The 12,800-nt window shown below is 39.9% G+C and overlaps 1 long non-coding RNA gene across 1 annotated transcript in view; it reads right to left on the bottom strand.

Annotated features, from left to right (window-relative positions):
• LOC120612298 (uncharacterized) overlaps nt 1-8,383 on the bottom strand; it is a 20,314-nt gene extending 11,931 nt beyond the window's left edge. The window contains exons 1-2 of the long non-coding RNA XR_005655428.1: nt 8,322-8,383; nt 7,818-7,953 (exon numbers count right to left, since the gene is read on the bottom strand). This is a non-coding gene — a long non-coding RNA (uncharacterized LOC120612298). The remainder of the gene's footprint in view (nt 1-7,817; nt 7,954-8,321) is intronic.
• Nucleotides 8,384-12,800: the final 4,417 nt, after the last annotated feature.

The following is a 12,800-nucleotide window of genomic DNA, read 5'->3' as shown; positions in this document are numbered from 1 at the left end:
CACCAGATTAGTGCAAATTCAGATTTGGTATCACTGCTGATCCCGGAACCACTCAAAATGCTCGGAGCACACTGAGACCAGCTGCTACCCTACTGGGGCCCCATGAACCCTTGTGAATTGTTCAAGTATATTTGTAGCATTGTTCAACATTAACTGCCTGCCAGCCACCAACCACCAAAAACGTCTCTGGCAGTGCATGAGTTTTGGCATTCAGCTTTTTCTTTTGTGGGTTTTGGATGCTAAATGGGCTTAGTTGGGCAAGCAGATGAGATTTGAATAATGAACTTCTGAGTCTCCATCACTTAATGAGTATATTGTACAGCCAGATGCCCACTCACTTACTGCAGAAGTTTATACCAAGCCCAGTACCTTCTCTGTATAATACAGACTTTAGCAGTGTTTTTCTAGAGAATAAGCTCTAGTTTAGCTGGTCCAACATCTGAGCAGATGAGTCACTCACAATCTCTTTATAAACAGATTGCTGTTTGCCCTGTCAGGGCCTGACTCACCTGTAGATGGCTGACTAGAAGGTCACTCTCAACTCCAAAATCCCAAAACCAAACATCCTCATCCGGCAGCATAGCATTTGGCTCTCAAATCCAGCAAACTCAAATTTTTCTCTCTGACTAAATGGTGGAAATGAGACTTTTGTTTATCTGGGACCAATCTCTTTTCTGAATGAACCATGTTTAAGTGTTTAAATGAGGAAATATTTGCTTAGAACAAAGTTTTCCCATCCTGTCTCTAGTTTGTCTGCTTTCGGTCACACACAGGCATGGCAGACTGATTTTTCAAACATTAATTTTCTAACTTTTTATTTTGAAATAATTACAGTTTCACAAGAAGTTGCAAAAATAGTGCCAAGAAGTCCCTTGTGCCCATCACTCAGATTCCCCACCACCAATGGTGACACCTTATATAATTATATTGTATTATCAAAACCAGGCTCATTATAATTAATTAGACTGCAGATATTGCTTAGATTTTAGCAGTAAAAAGTTAAATCGTATAGCACGACAATGAATCTTTAGTTCCCAAAGCTTCCAATTCAAATGTCTGCCTATTGTTCAAGTTCCCCTGTGGTCAGGCCTCACTCCACTCAAGAAGCCACAGTCCTTACAGTTTTCTTAGTCACACTCACCTCCTTTTGTGGGGCTACTGTGCTCATTGTTCAGGTCATGTTCATCACTATCTCTGGGCCTCTGCTCCCTCCATTCTCCCCTCTCTTCCTCTTTTCCAAATTGTACCATTTCATCTAAGCTCAGCTTATATTTTGCCTTTTCTGTGACACTTTCCTGAGCTACTTCAGTCTTTCTTAGGCTTTCCTTATTCTGAATTCATTATAGAAAAAAATGACATTCAACCTGATTTGCATAATTTAGCATTTGAGATGGGTTTTTTGTAGTCTTGCATTATTTTTTTAATTGTGGGAAAATATATACATCATACAATTTACTATATTAACCATTTTTAAGTGTACAGTTATGTAGCATTAAGTACATTCACATCGTTGTCAACCATCAGCACTGTCTAGTTCCAGAACTTTTACATTATCCCAAACTAAACTTCTGCGCCCATTAAGCAATAAATCTCTATTCCCCCTTTCACTCAGCCTTGGTAGCCATTATTTTACTTTCTATCTCTATGAATTTGACTATTTTACTTTATATAAGTGGAATCAGACGTTTGTCTTTTTGTTGCATTATTTTAAAAATTGTTTCAAGACTTTTGCTAGATTGGAAGCTCTTCAAGGGCCTAGTACCCAGATGAAATAAGAAATAGGTGTGCAGGTAGATAGATGATAGATAGATAGATAGATAGATAGATAGATAGATAGATAGATAGATAGATAGATAGATATTCTCATAGTATCCAGTATAATGCAATAGATGTGGAATTTTCTCACCTTGTTAGGAAACCAAATCCTCATTAAAAAACAAACAAACACACACACACACACACACAACAAGAATGTCTTATAACACAACTCCCTGACCTTTTATTGTGACTTTCCCAACTTTGTGTTAAAAACATATTTTGGAGCTGAGTCAGCATATGCCTAATCTCAGTGGGTTTGGGCTATGCTCGCTGTGATAGGGTATGTTGCCTTCCTTTTGGCCCACCTCCAGAGGTCACTGTTGAGCTCACTGAGGGCAGAGACAATATTTATTTGATGTTTCTTTGAAGTACCCATGGCAGTGTCTGATCCCAAAAAAAGTACCAAATAATGTCAAAATGGGCAGGGGGTGAGAGCTGAGGGCTGGAAGGAGGCATTAAGGAATGGTTATTAAGGAATCTAGTTTGATAACCAAATGAAGATGGGGGAAGCTCTTGGCATCAGGTTATAGAGCAAACCAAATCCTGCAGAGCAAGATACTTCAGCTATCGGTTTCTTCATTGAAGAAGAGTGAAGAATACTAATAACTACCATGAAGCAAGTATATGCCAGACATCACTCTCGGGACTTGATATATACTATCTCTTTGAATCCTTATAACAATCTTAAGAGTTAGGCATTATTAGTTTTATTTTATAGATGAAGAAACTGAGACATAAGAAAGTTGAGTGATTTACCCAAGTTAGTGAGAAGAGCCAGGATTTGAATTCAGATAGTCAGAATCCAGAGCCCACTCTCCTGCAGTCATGTGAGGAATTGAAGACCATAAGAGCCTTGAAAGAATGAATCACTTCTGGTTGGTGAGCAGAAGTGTTTAAAGTTCTAGGTCAAGGAAGGGCACTTTGTGGATCAATTAGCTTGGCTCCCTTCCAAGGCCCAACCCTGGCTGGAAAATGGCTTTCCTTGGTCACAAGTAGTAAGAGACTAAAAGATCGTGTGCTGCCTCATCCCTATTGCTGGCAAAACAACTCCAAGCCCCTATCCTATTGCTAATGGGTCATTAATATTGTGTCTATATATTAAGGGGCACTGTGATCTCCTTGGAAGTTAAGGGCTATATAAACTCTGGGTACTGTAGACTGTTTTTTAAGGTGAGTCCCATGAAAGAGCTACAGTGGTTCACAGAGCTTTCCCACCCCACTCCCGCCCCAGGGAGCCTGTTTATTTTACTGTAGGAAATGGAATGATATTCAATAATTTCTTTACTTAGCTGTGAGGTTAAAGTATAGTCTCTTGGGCACCCAGTCCACTTCATGTATACAGAAAGTGGCTTCCAAGTGGCTAAGTTTTAGAACAATATATATCCTGCAGAAATATTTCCTATTACAAAACTTCACTGAATCTTTGAAGCAACAGAATAAACAGCTGTGGTTCAGGTGAAAAACAAAGACCCAGATGAAGCAATCAAAATGAATTGCAGGGCTGAGAGGAAGGCCTGGTGAGGCTTTGTGTTCAGTTTAGGAAGGGAAGAAGAGTCTGATTTTCCAAGAGAGAAGGATGGACTAGGCACGGGGGTGAATTTGAGAAAAGCCTGCTGGTGGGGATGTTTACAGTATATTTGGGGGACACTAAGGTGAACAGCTTGGCTGAAGTAGATGATTCTTGCTGGGGAGCAGTGGTAGGCAGGGCTAGAGATGTAAAGTATTCTTAGAGAAGAAAAACAGTCAGAAGGATTTACATTTGAGATAAGCGAAAATAATGTGCTCTGACGAGGAAGCTCAGCTTAAAATCTTATCCCATGATGAATGACTTCATCATACTGCCTTTTTAAAAGAAGGGCAGTTCACTGGGGACTTCTCAGGCCACCCTTCTTTCTACTGACTCTGACCTCTTTTATGTGCAAACAATGGCAGTAGTAGGATAAAGAAAGGAAAGCTGCAAGGCTAGTTATACTTCTCAGATGCTTGGGTTTCCTCCACAACACTACACCAAGACTCTTGTCAGTTGCCTGCTATTACACTTGGTTCCCAAGATTAATGTGACACAGAAAATACGTTAAGAAAATGCAGTCTTTATTCACACTTATAAGCTTCTGCCTCAAATCCATTTTGGCTCTCTTATTCTGGTGAGCTCAACTAGATAATGAAGATAACTCAGACTTCCTTTACCTTCTTTTTTAGCTTTAAACTAGCTTTAAACTTGGACCAGTTTAAACTAATCTTTCTTTATTTTCCGTTCCTTGCTCTTCCCATTGCCATGCTTAGCTTTCTTGCATTGAGTTTACTAATAATACAGGTGATACTGGAGGAGGGAACTCAACCAGAAGAAAGAAACCATGGACATCTTTGTTCCTGTCCTTCCAAAACCACACTCCACTGGAAGTTTTTCATTCCCCATATTATAATTTTGATACATATCAAAGAGCCCTTCTCTGAAGTTACAGTGAAGGATAATGAGCCTCTATGGCCATTCTTCCAACTCACACATATATCCAGTCCCTCTTCTGGTTAATGCCTTGGGTTTTACAGCAAGGAATATGGCCAACTATGGGTACTACTGTCCCCTTCAAGGGAGATCAGAGTGTCGGTGGAGCCCTGAGGGCAAGAATATAAGTGGACATCAGAAAAGTCCCACCTGCACCTACATGAAGACGTTTCTCCAAAAGTTCCCAAGGTCCTGCTAGAGCATCTGGGATACTTAAAAGGGACACTTCCTCCCACCCCCACCCCACCTCCACAGCCTTCCATGAGTATCTACCCCTTTAATGTTGCATAACTAAATTGACTCCAAAGCTAGGCTATATAAATGGTCAAAAGACATACTTTTAAATCTCAACTACACTGTCCTATATCCAACTACATTGTCCAGCCAAGCTTCCCGGTTAAGTTTTCAACAAAGTTGGCAGATGGCGGCAACAATATAGCCAGAGCAGCAGTCTCTGCAAAATCAGGCAATGGTTGGTTATAGCAGAAGTGAGATCCCTCCCTTGTTGCCACAGGTTGTCTGAGGAAAACGTGAGCCCCACCTCCTTCCTGGCAGTGGCGTAGTCCTCTGTGTTCTGTTCAGCCCCAGTCAAAGGTGCCCGGGTCTCTTTCCCCACAGCTGCATGCTGGAGAGTCTTCCCTGGGAAAGGTCCACACTTCTCAGCACCTCCCATGTTGGGTGATTCTCCTCTAACATGTCCACCATGGAGAAGTCTTCTTGTTCCCCTCATTTATTTATTTTGTTTATTGGCTGATTACATGGTAATGTAGAAATTTGGGAGTTACGGACAAGAATCAAGAAGCAGGAAAACATCATCCATGCATGATCCCACCATCCAGAAGTAACCAAAATAACATTGTAGCATATTTCTCTCCCAGCCTTTATTGCTGCACACTTTCCTGACATGGTTGAGATCCTACTACCTCAAAATGATAGCTACCATTTTACTGCCTGATTTTTCCCCTTAAGTAGCATTTTCCCATGGCTTTAAGATTCTTCGTTACCATACTTTTAAATGGGGACATTGTATTCTGTCTTATGTATGTACTGCCGTTTATATAACTTTTAAGACATAATACAACAGTGCTAGACCTTTCCATGAAATTTAGTGCTTCAAGATTAAAATAGGTGACTTTGAGGGCTTATAATCTGCCAACTACTGTTCTAAGTGCATCACACTTATTACCTCATTTAATCTTCATACAACTCTATGAAGCAGGTGTTATTATTTTCCCCAGGTTAGAAGCACAAAGTAGGGCTCAAAAGAGTAGAGTAACTTGCTCAGAGGAACACGGGTAGTGAGTGGCAAAGGTGGGCTTTGAACCCAGACACTATAGTGCTAGATTCTGTGCTTTTAACAACTATAAACTAGCCAATCCTAGAACTAAATGCAACCATTAAGGCAGTTTACAATCTAATATACAACATACAATGACATTTTCTGGTCAAGAGAAGTGTCTTTGGGATCTAATAAACGTTATGTCATTGGTTTATATCCTACACTCATAACATCATTATCAGCCATAAATAACAGACCTTTCCCAAGGATGTGAAGAATCTCATGGGAAAGCGGATAGACATAAAAAGTTTTTCTGGCTTCTTTGAAATGTTACCCTGTATGTATCAATTATATAAAATCTACTGCTTGTAAACTTAAAACTTAATTAGGAGAGAAATTGCCCATCAAGAGAGTAATTGCAGTGTTACATATAACAGGGACAATTTCCCATTTCTGTAGTAAGCCTCTCTTTCTTCAGAGTAGCATTTTAAACACCTCTCTCCCAACCAAATATAGATGGTTGCACTTCCAGGACTTAGGTTGCTCCTTAGCTCCCCTTTTCTCTTCTGCATCTTAAAATTCTCCCCATTTCCCCATCCAGAATCTCTGAGATTCAGCCCTTTCCTTCTCCGGTCCCTGCATTCCAATCACCAAAGTACTGATGTGGGTGTGGACTTTGTTCAGGATCAAAGCCTCCATCCCCTCTTGTGAGCATATCTCCACCAAATAACAATTGATCTGCCTAGCGAAATTCATTACCGTGCATTCCCAGAAGTCCTGATTTCCAAGATATCTCTCTGGGTGTCTCCAACAGAGTTCCACGATTTGCTCTGCACTTCTCTGCACTTGTTCCTCATCTTCCCCCTCGGGCAACCTCCCGATTTGGCTCACCCTGGAATATATGTCTTCCAGAAAAGGAACTCCCTCAAAGGAAGCCTGCCCCAGAGCTGTTATTGAGAAAGGGGCACCAGCCTAGAGTCTCAGTAGCCAAAGACCAATGGACATTGTTTCTTCCTCACCCTCCTCCAGTTGAGACCAACTACTTTGCCCCACATTCACCACCATACTTGCAGCAGAAGACTCATCCTGAAAAAGAGTCTGTACTAGACCTGCGGTTGTGAATGATGCCCATGCTTGTACTGTCAAAGGCCAAGGACAAACCAAGTCACTTTTCTCTTTTCTACTCTTCCTCTTCCATTTACTTTTCTTCCTTACATTTATCCCACTGTCAGCAGCAAAGAGTGCCCCTCCAATGAAGCCTGGCCCAGAGCCACAGCTAATCCTGAGGCATCAGGCTGGGTCCTCTAATACAAAGAACAATGGACCTTTTATCTGTCTCACTCTTTTGACCTCTGCTTCCATGCCCCATATTGACTTCATCAATAGCAGATGGTGAAGCCCCTGCAAAAGGCTTCAGTATCTGAGCTGGGCCTATAAAAGATGCCCAAGCCTGAACTGTCAGAGGCCAAAGACTAGCCACAATCTTTTTGTCCTTTTGATTTCTCCCTTTATGGCTGCTGTTCTGCCCTACTTTTATCTTCCCATTGTCTGCCAAAGCATCCCTCTCAGAAGATGGCTGATATGGGCTTGTTGCTGGCAACAGAGCACCAGTTGGTGCCTTGCAAGTCTTAGTGAGAACTGATATCTTTTCCTCCTCAACGTTCCCCATTGGCTTCCTGTTTTCATGCCTCACATCAACTCCAGTATTAGCAACTGGCAAAGCCCTCACAACGCAAGTCTGACCCAGAACTGGGGCTGTGGAAGATGCCCGTGTCTGGAGCGTCAGAGGCCAAGGAAGATATACACTATCACTTTCCCTTCTATTCCTCCTCTTACAACTGTTTTTCTTCCTTATGTTTCTCTTGCTGTTAGCCCCCTGCAGCGCAGCATGAGCAGGAGTCATATGTGGACATAGGGCATCAGCCTCTGCTCTCAAATACAAACTAAGCACAGATCTTTTATCCATCTCATCACTCTCTCCTTGACCCATGCTTTTTTGTCCCAAGTTTTCCCCACTACTTGTAGTGAGAGTAACATCTTCAAATGGAGTCTGAATTGTAAGCAGGGATCCTTCAGGTGCTGCGGCTGAATCTGTGTCATTGTCTGGGTTTCAGAGCCTCCATCAGAGCTTCCGTCAGAGCTAAAATATCTTTTTCCATGTTGCTACCCCCTCCAACTTTTCTTGGCGTTCGTTTCTGGATCAGGTAAGATGTTTACCTGGAGCAGATAGAGCAGAAGTAATCCAAGAGGCAAACATGAGTTGTAGTCAAAGTTATCAAAAAAGTTCCTTCTGGAAGGAGAGTATCAAGTATCAGATCTGGGGGATAAAATCCAGGTTAGTTCCCAAAGATACCTGAAACAATTAAAGAACAGAGCAGGTTGAAGAGGTGGTGAATGAGGTGAGGGTGTTCTCATACATCTGATCTAATTGGTAGCTAGCTCATTCATTTAGTGCTAGATCCACTACAACTTTCCACAAAAAAACTCTATTCCTAGTACGGCACATCTACTGATGACCCTGGACTCCCTCAAAGTACTGATGGGTGGAATGATTTTCAATGTTCATCAGCCTTCGATATCATCTCTATCTTTGAAAGTAGAGGATGACACTGGAAAAACAGCAAAATGACACAAATATTTGCATACATATTTCCTTTTGCATTTAAGGGATAGAGAGATTGGTTAATGGTCAGGTACAGACTTCAGTATTGTTGGTGTTACCTTTGATGCTTCAGATAACCTTGGGCAATCAAACCATTGGTGAGAACTCTGTGGTTGAGCCTATAAAATCAGAGAAAGAAAGCATCATCAAAGTCAGTCTGACCAGGTGCCCCTGGGAGCCAGTCTGAGCAGACCTGGCTGTCCTAGAAATGCTTTGTCGGAGTTTCTTCTTAAGTTCACTCTTTTTGGTTCCATGTGGAGAAATTGGTGTATACACCTATGACTCAGAGAGTCTACATAGTTTGGTAACACATCTTTATCAATTGATGAAGAGAGTCTGTTTAGTTCAGTATAGTATTAGGATTCAGTTCTCCTTCACTGATTTCTGATTCTTTGAAAGTTGAAAATACAGATTTGGGCTGAGGGTCTTGTTCCATTAGCCAGTACAATTCATTCTTCATGCATTCGAAGTAAGCAGAACTAAAGAGACAGTTTCTATTTCACAAAATCATAAACTTTCCAGTCCTGCTGCAAATTCCAGTCCTTTTTAAGCTTTCTACTGTGCTATATATATGTGCAACATAATCTTGGAATGAGCTAATTATTTACATAATATCCTTTCTCTCTGAGCAAACATTTTTATTGACCTTTTGATCAAAAAAAAGAAAGAATAAATCAAGGAAGGATTAAACTCTCTTTCTCAGTTATGACTGACACAGAGGGCTCAATGAGGTCCCTGTGTTTTCTTTTGGTAAGAAAATGTAACCACACAACAGAGCAAAGTGAGGCCTGGCATTGACCTAGTTGAGTTAGAAATAAAAAACTTGTTTGTTTGTTTTTTTTTTTAATCTGGAACATGTTTTTATCTAGAACAAGAGATGCACCCTGCCTATATCAACGTAATGTTTCCACTGAAGATGGAGGAGGTCTCTCTAGACCTTCTCTTGGGTGCCACAAAGGGCATAGAACTATTTTTTTCACAGGTAATATTCTCACCTGATCCTCTTTCAAGGGCTCCCAATATAAGATTGTAGAAAGAGGAATCACACAGCAAAAATAACATATGCGAATTATCTAGCATGGTTTCTCCTTTTTAAACATCATCCCTGATGCAAAGGTTGTCTTTTTCACAGCTCACTACATCCATTAAAGTAGTTGCAGTGCTAAGGCTTGCTTAGTGCATGACAAATGCAGAGGTTATCACTAGATGAAAGCCAGCTGGCTGACTGCCAAGATTCCACCAAAGGCGAAGTTTACCTTGTTCTACACAGTAGAGTCCAAGATTGGGAGTCCAGAGTGAGAGTGGGTCTGAGGTCAAGTAGTGGATGTACGTTAACCAAGCACACAGAGCCAGATCTCTGTCTCTGTCTATATCTCTATTGTCTCTAGCTATATGCACTTCCATTTTCCTAACTATGTCTATTTCTATGTAAGATACCCTATCTTCTGGACCTCATGTGGAGGATGATTGCTTATTTAAAGCTGCTTAGATTTTCTCTGGCATGTGGATCCTGTTGTTCATTTATTCATTCAATAATATTTACTTGCACTGCTAGATGCCAAGCATGAGGCTAAGTGCAAGAGAGTACTGTATATACTTAAGTTTCAGATTACTTAATTATAGTCACATTTGATTTTTGGTTTCTCTGAGATGTCTACCTATATTGGAGTTTTATATGTTCCCGAATCACAAGTCACACATTTACAGGTACCCTCTTGGTTGGCTCTCATAGATAGCTGATGACATTCCTCGTGTGGGAGTTATTTACCCTTTCTCCAGGTTATTGTGGACTCCACACTCTTTGCCCCTTTACTGGCAATACATATCTCTGGCTTTTGGTTAGAAAGACAATAACTCCTGATTCCAGTACCATCCTTCTGCATTGTAGTATCACCACTTTCTTTTCAACTTTAAAATTAAGGGGTAATAAGTGTTTGATGCCCATTTATTTTTGAGTTACTTGAAAGTTCAATTTACATGTCTTGTGGTATAGAAATTGTCTGATATCCCTCCTTTGATAGGTAGGAACTGATCATGGTAGACATAACAGGCATGATTCTATGGGGGCTGAAGATTTGAAATCATGTCCTAAGTGGATAGGGAGCCATGAAAAACAATCCATATCATTTGGGACTTTTTCATTCCAAGTGCTAAAAAAAAAGATCCAAACTAGCTTAAGCAAAATAGGCAATTTATAGCTCACTTTAAGCTTAAATGTTTACTGGTAGAACACACTTCATGCATGGCTTAATCCAAAATGCAAATTATTTCACTAGGAGCCATCAAGAGATACTTTGTCTGGGTTGGGTTTCCCTTTTCAGGCTCTTACTGGATACCCCTGGTACCTTCAATCTCATAATGCATAATCCAGCAGTGACATTTCACTTCTCTGTTAGAGCAATGGAAGCCGCTAAAATAAGTCTTGTTGGTACTAGCTGGCCTGACATGGATCACGTGTCCATCACTAAAACAATTGTGGATGCAATGTCCAAATACTGAGTCTCTTCAAATTCAAAATGGAAGTTGGAAGGTAAGAATGAAGTACATAATCAGAGACAGTTGAGAAGACAGTGAAGGTGATGAATGAAGCATGAGGAAGTAAAAAAAAATGTCTAAAACAATTTCTGAGTAGGAATTTGGCATGCATGTTTTTTTAAGTAACTTTATTGAGACATAATTCACATACCATAACATTCATCCTTTAAAGTGGTTTTTAGTATATTCACAGTCATGCATTACTCATCACTACCTAATACCAGAACATATTCATCACACCAAAAAGAAACACCATGTCTATTAACAGTCACTTCCCATTGTCTCCCTTCCCCTCAGTGTCTGGAAACCACTAATCTCTTTGCTGCTTCTATAGATTTGCCTTTTCTGGACATTTAACATAAACGAAATCATACAAACATATATAATTATATAATATGTGACGTTTTATATCTGGCTTCTTTCACATACCATACTGTATTCAAGATTCACCCATGCTGTAGCATTTGTACTTCATTCAATTTTGTGGCCAACTAATATTCTATTACATGAATATATCACATTTTGTTTAACTATTTATCTGTTGATGGACATTTGGGTCATTTTACCTTTTGGCTATTACGAATAATGCTGCTAAAAACATTCATGTACAGGGTTTTGTGTGGGCTTATGTTTTAGATTCTCTTGGGTATATACTTAGAAGTGAAATGGCTGGATTATATGGTAACTTTATGTTTAACCATTTGAGTAACTGCTAGACTGTTTTCTATAGGGGCTGCCTCATTTTACATTTCCACCAGCAATGCACAACAGTTCTAATTTCTACACATCTTTCCCAGCACTTGTTACTATCTGTCTTTGCTTAATGCCATCTTTGTGGATGTGAAGTGGTATCTCATTGTGGTTTTATTTTTATTTTTATGTATGTATGTATGTATGTATGTATGTATGTATGTATGTATGTATGTATTTACTTTTAAATAATACTTTTATTTTCTAATTATAGTTGGCATACAGTATTATATTAGTTTCAGTTGTACAATATAGTGATTAGACATTTATATAACTCACAAAGTGATCACCCCAATAAATCTGACACCATACATAGTTATTACAATATTATTGGCTATGTTCCTTACGCTATGCTTTATATCTCCATGACTATTTTGTAACTATCATTTTGTACTTAATCCCTTTCTCCTTTTTCACCTACCCTCACTCCCCTCCCATCTAGTAACCCTAAAATGTTCTCCGTATCTATGAGTTTGTTTCTGTATTTTTTTTTTTTGTTTATTATGTTCTTTAGATTCCATATGTATGTGAAATCATATGGCATTTATCTTTATCTATCTGACATACTCCATTCAGCACAATACCATCTAGGTCCATTGTGAAATATCTTTTTTTCATCCCTTTACTTTTAGTCTATGTGTCTCTTTTAATCTTAAGTGAGTCTCTTGTAGGCAGTCTATGAAAGGATATCGTTTTCTTATCCATTCGGCTACCTTATATTTTCATTGGAGCATTTAATTCTTTTTCATTACTTCTTGAAATAGATTTTCAATTCCTTGCTCTCTCTCTTCTCTTTTTGGAACCCTTATGATGTGAATATTGGTACACTTGTTTTTGCCCCAAAGGCCCCTTTAACTATCCTCATTTTTCTGGATTCTCTTTTCTTGTTGCTGTTCTGATTGGATATCCTCCACTACATGCATCCTCTAAATCACTGATTCAATCCTCCACTTTATCCATTCTGTTGATTCCCTCTAATGCCAGTGTCTCCAACACTTGGGCTGTGAACTGGTATGGGTCCGTAGCCTGTTAGGAACCGGGTCGCACAGCAGGAGGTGAGCAGTGGGCAAGCGAGCGAAGTTTTATCTGTATTTGCAGCTGCTTCCCAGCAGTAGTATCACTGCCCCAGCTCCACTTCAGATCATCAGGCATTAGATACTAATAGGAGCATTGGTCCCTGGTGCCAAAACAGCTGGAGACTGCTACTCCAATGTACTCTTCATCTCAGATATTGTATTTTTTTTATTACTGAC

This window comes from Pteropus medius, unplaced genomic scaffold (assembly GCF_902729225.1).
Source record: "Pteropus medius unplaced genomic scaffold, Ma_sr-lr_union100, whole genome shotgun sequence".
NCBI lineage: Eukaryota > Metazoa > Chordata > Mammalia > Chiroptera > Pteropodidae > Pteropus > Pteropus medius.
Note: the sequence above shows the minus strand (reverse complement) of the source record. Positions and strands in the feature narration are given on the sequence as shown.